This window comes from Quercus lobata, chromosome 2 (genome assembly GCF_001633185.2).
Source record: "Quercus lobata isolate SW786 chromosome 2, ValleyOak3.0 Primary Assembly, whole genome shotgun sequence".
In the NCBI taxonomy this organism is placed as follows: Eukaryota; Viridiplantae; Streptophyta; class Magnoliopsida; order Fagales; family Fagaceae; genus Quercus; species Quercus lobata.
The window spans coordinates 28,004,569-28,010,568 of record NC_044905.1 but is presented as its reverse complement, the minus strand read 5'-3'; positions in this window follow the sequence as shown (position 1 = coordinate 28,010,568).

Sequence of the window (6,000 nt, the reverse complement as noted above, 5' to 3'; positions counted from 1 at the left end):
GTGCAGGCTTATGACGTCAAAATCCACCTTTTCTCTTGAAGAGTCGGAAAGTAGGATTTTGAGGGGCTATTGTGGGGATCGTTCGATTAATAGGCCCATAGGATTCAGAATGGGTTCAGGATTGTTGGGCCAGTGGCCCATCGGAGGCCATATACCCGTCCGAGGACACCATGGTCCTCGGCAGAACGCGTCCGAGGAATCGCGTCCGAGGACGATCAGGACGTGGTCTCGCTGCAATCAGATCTCAGAATTCAGTCATCTCAAAGGGTAGGGTAGCCGACTAAAGATGAAAGAGATAAGGCAAACAAATATCTGAAGCTACAGCTACCTCCGCATTAATGACCTCTCAACCAACTCTCTGGCCGCATTAATGTGGAGGTGATACCTGAACAGTGGGGAAGCAGTCTTACAGCTGCCCATAGGAAGTTCCAGGAGGTGCCAGAGGGGATAGAAAGAAATCCTCCGAACCCAACCTACACGTGTGCGGCGAGGATGGAGCGCAAAGGGAGATATATAAACTAAAAGAAGAACATGAAAAAGGGGGATCGAGACAGAAAAAGAAAAAAAGAAAAAGAACAAGAGACGAAAAGTAGAGAGAAAAAAGGGAAAAGAGAAAGAAGGATTGGTACTAGTCACTAAGGAGGAATATCCAGAGTATCAACTGAAAAACCTTGAACGTTCATGAAATTGAGTCTTTGGAGGATAGATTACAGCTAGCCTAGTTCTTTACACCCACGCTCTAAAAATCATATTGTCTGGGCCCTTTACGTACGAACCCGATACTGTTTTGGTTCGGTACTAAATCGTGTCCTTACAATACTAAAAGAACTTGCATAATAAAGAGGAATTTTACTAGGAAAGGGTGGGGCAAGCTGTATAACATGAGTCAACTTAAAGTGATTAGCCTAAGACTGAAATTTGCAAGACTATGAAGGGAGTGTGAAGAGTGGTTAAACTAAGAGGAGCTTATAATAAAACTTTCCTAATCGTTTTTATTTTTAATCTTATAGAATATGGATTTACAATCATGGAAAAATTGGATAAAACTAGTTAATAAGATAGGATCCAAGATATGGTAATTATAATATATAGTAAAATAAACTAGCATGTGACCTGGGTATTGACTTCAATCCAATATGATTGAATTAATTCCATTCATATTTATTAATCTTCTATAAATCATTTGTGTCATTTAATCATTTTGATATTGTATTACTAATAGTAGTTGTGGGAGGAACGAATCTTTCCCTAATCAGGTATTGTCCGCTTTGGGATGGGCAAGGTCCACCCTTGCTCCCACTTGCATGGATTTGCTCAATCCCATATCGAGGAGAGACGGCTCCTGCCAGACGTGGTCGTCATCAGCGTGTTGCAACCCTTCAAGTTGTCCCTAGCCCTAATCCCTCTCCACCCACCTTATATCCATCTCGTAGCCCCAACATCCTTCCACCCACCCCACATCTATGTCCTGGGTCCAACATCCCTCCACCCACCCCACATTCATTTCCTGAGCTTTCACCCATTCCATCGTTTGACCTGGGTATTGACTTCAATCCAACCCCTCCTATCATGCACACAGAGCCACCCTCCCACACTAGCTCTACTGGCCCTAGTTCAAGCATCGACCCACCTTATGCCGACCATGTTCAGAGCAAGGCTCACCAACTACATGTGCATGTGTAGACTAAGCAGGCTGTTGGGTTACCTGTAGAGCTAGAAGGTTGACCGAAATGCACATCAAAGGCACCTCCTTGTGGGATAGGTGGTCACAAACATGGACACAAAGTTGGGCACAAGGCATCTGACTAAGGACATGCAAGACCTCTTCCTCTACAAAGTAAATATTATATGAGATAGCATAAGTTTCAAAAAAAGGTAGCTGACAAAGAAATTATGTAAACAAGCATTTTGATGTGAAGAAAAATAGGCATTAGTCTAGTATTTGGATGTGAACAAGTGTATAAAGTTAGGCATGTCTCTAGTATTTTGATGTATCAAATTATGTGAACAAGCAGTGGTAATATAGAAAATGCATTTTTGATGTGTTTTATTATGTGTACAAGTACAGTTTGATTATGAATATATAGGGAAATGACTTTTGTTTGAAATGGATTTTGGTTGAAATGACTTTTTTTTTTTTTTTTTTAATTCACACAAGGAGCTATGCCTTGTTTTACAAGGAAAAAAAATTTCAGTGGAACTCAAGTATATTAAACTTGAGTTCTATTTAGAACTCGAGTTCAGGCAAATCGAGAATCCAGGTAGAGAGTTATGCCTTTTAAAAAAAAAAAACACGTTAATGGAACTCGAATAAATCGAGTTTTAAAGACAAAATAATAGTTTGATTACAATATATAGGATAGAGAATAGTTCGATTACAAATATATTCAGCGATAAACAAAATAATAATTGTGTCGATACAACATAGCCTAGTTTGATAAGTGCACTTGTCCTTACTGAAGATAGCCACAACATCCAGCTACAATGCCATTCCAATCTACTCGCCTGACAAACATTTAAATATGGTCGTTAGTTCCCAAATATGAAGAAAAAAAAGCAGATGAAATTCCATGCAAGTTAGCTACTTTATACAATCTGATCTTTACATCTCAATTACTTTGTACAATTCGAGCATATTATATAAAAACAGCATATACCTAGTTTGTAACATCACCGCTTGTCGAAGCCCCGTGGGAAATTGGGACATCTTCTATGGTTATGCCCCTATTCATGACACACTTCGCATCGTTGCTTTAGTTGAATTTCCCTCAAGTTCGACTTTTCCCTCCGACTTCTCGATTCTCACCATACCCCATCCATCTCATTCCTTATTATTGATTTCATAGGTCAACTTTTGGCCCGCAACAGATTTGGGTCAGGCACCCACCGTGGGCCATTAACTTCCCTCCACAATGACTCTAACTTTGGCACCACAAATTGATGTGAATATGTGTAAATGACATTGTCCAAACTGTAACATGGGTTAATATAGTTGGTCGGATCAATTTGCAGACACTAAAAAACTCTAATTGCATGTGAACAAGAGATTTTAATGTTTTTCCATTTTCCACAACCACGTGTTCTAGCCACTATGTTTATTTCATGACTGTGGTTTCCCCCTTCATCGTTATAGTCGTTGTATAGGGTAACTACTTGATATATACCAGCTTCATGATTAAATGCCCTCATAGAGTGTCTTGAAACTTTGTGCAGATTTGAGCCATAGATCCCCAAGGCATATTTACTCCACACCTTATCTTGAGAGAGATCAGAAGTAATTTCTTTATGTTGATCATGGAAATATGCAACAAGTTTGCACTAAGTGAACTCAACCATTGCAGCAATGGGCAAGGCCTTTAAGTACCCCATTAAAGCACTTTAAGATGTTGGTTGTCATTGTCCTATAATGTCTTCCACCATCATGTGACTAGGTCCATTTATCTAAATCGCCTTTCTTCATTTGTATTGTCACATTCCTCCTAAGGGCATTAATCTCGACTTCCTTAATGGTTTGCATTATGAACTCAAATTTAGCTTCTTGAGTAGCATATCCAGCTTTCAAGGCCAATGCCTTTAGAATTGGGTCCTAAAATTGTGTGTTGAAATTGCTAGCCACATGTCGAAGGAAATATCGGTGAAATACCCATACTCTTCCATCATCACCTCTACGCCATGTTGCAATGGCGCTTTAGATACTGGTATGCCGGTCAAAAATAATGCAAGTGCCCTCATCAAGTATGACATGCCCTATTGAAATCCTGAGGCACTCTAAAAACCACCCCCAACTAGGCCCTGACTCTTTGTTCACAACGGCAAAGGCGAGAGGAAAAACCTTGTTGTTAGCATTGGTTGCCATTGCAATCAACAACACCCCTCGATATTTACTATACAAATGGGTTCCATCAATACTGATCACTAGTTTGCAATATCTGAATCCATCAATACATGGAGCGAATGCCTAAAATACAAAGCGTAGTAACATAGTACCAGGTACGCTCCTGGGTATGGTGTGATAGAAGTACCGGGTACTTGGATCTTGATCCAAGTATGCCAACAACAACTTTTGCAACCTTTGATAAGACTATTCCTAATCCCCGAATATCTTCACAATTGCCTTTTGTTTCACATCCTATACTTTATAGTAAGAAAGCTCATGATTATACTTCGTTTTAATGATGTCCCATAGTTGATCAATATGGGCACTGTGATCCTATCGCAATTTTGGAACCATTTCTGTTGCAACAAAATTAGAATCCATCATTCTACTGTCTCTTTGTAGGTCAAGGGGTATACAACTGTGTGGACCCATATAAGACATGACCATCCATAGACCATTAAGTTTAGGTTTCATGAATGCCCCAACATACCACTTGCATGACTCATCAATGCACCTCGCGCACAATTTAGTTTTGGTCAACCTATTGATTGTAAAATTTTTATTATCATTTGTTGCGTAAATTAGGAGTGGCAAAATTTGACACGATTTGCAAACCCGACACAATTAACCTATTTATAAACAAGTCATGGGTTGAGGCTAAACGGGTTGGGGTTATATTTGGGTTGACACGACTAACCCGTTTAATAAACGAGTCGTGTTTGTGTTCAACAGGTGAACCCGTCTGATTCATTTAGCTTTTAAAATTATCAATTATTTTGATATTATTGCTTAATTAATGGTTGTTTTTATATGTTTATTACTATATTTATAATTGTAATTGTATTTTAATTTTAGATATATGGGAATTGATAAAAATTATATAAGTTTGGTATGACTTATTAATTAAATAGATTATTAAATGGGTAATTTGTATTGACCTTTACATGATGTTAATTAAATGAGTTAAACGTGTCAGGTCGGATCGACTTATTTAATAAACAGGTCATGTTCGGGTTGAGAATTTCTGACACATTTACTAAACAGGTTGAGTTTAGGTCAACCTATATAGTCGTATACTCATGGCTTGACACGACACGAACCCAACCTGTGAACATGAATTGCCACCCCTAGCGTAAATTATCAATACACACTTCACTGTTTCTTTATTTTCAAAAGTCAACCCTTTACAAAAATTCATCTCCTCTTCCCAAGTACAAACAAATTGTATCTAAAGACATGAAGGATCAACCAGATTTTCCCAAGTATTTGCATAGAATAATGAGGCATGAGGTGTGTAGATAGTGGTCGTATTTGTAACATGCTAGACACCAATATCATCGCCCGTATCACTTTCATCACAATCAACTATATTTTCATCTTCCAAATTGGAAGCAAATTCATGGTCGTTAACATCCCTATCAAAGTTGCCTCGCTCAATCCTCTCTTCGTACTCATCTACATCATCAAGATTTTCACTATTATTGGCAGCATGATCTTCGTCTTCGTCTTCATCTTCCTCCCATAAATGTGTCTATTGAGATGAGAGTGTTTCACCATTATTGGCAGCATAATCTTCATCATCGTCTTCCTCCCCTAAATGTGTATTTTGATGTAGGAGTGTATAGCCTCCCATTGTAGTGCATCCATCATCTAGGGTTGTAAATTGTAAAGATGTAGTTGTTTGTTGCACCTCCTTGGCACCAACTTCTGCAAGCAGCTCCGAATTGATGTATAACTCAGTAGCTTTTACTTAGGGCATTTTATGGATCCTATTAAACATGATCTTCACATGTTTGTCTTCTTTGATTGCCATATACCTGTAATTTATCCGTTCATGAAGGACTTCTTGTGGGTAATGGTAAATAATCTTTATGTCATAAAAAGCAAGGTTCAACTTCAATTCTTCCATGATTTTCATCTCTAAATCATTCAATGTCTTCAACTTATGACGTCTTCAACGTCATCATATAATAGCACTCGATACCCGGCCCTTTAAATGGGAATCCGTCAGTCTCCTCAGGATTGATAAGGGGTCCACCATAGTATATATTTATATCAATCATCTTCAGTTGTGATTGTGAACTTATTAGAGTCAAGTATAATATGTTAGTGACATATTTTAT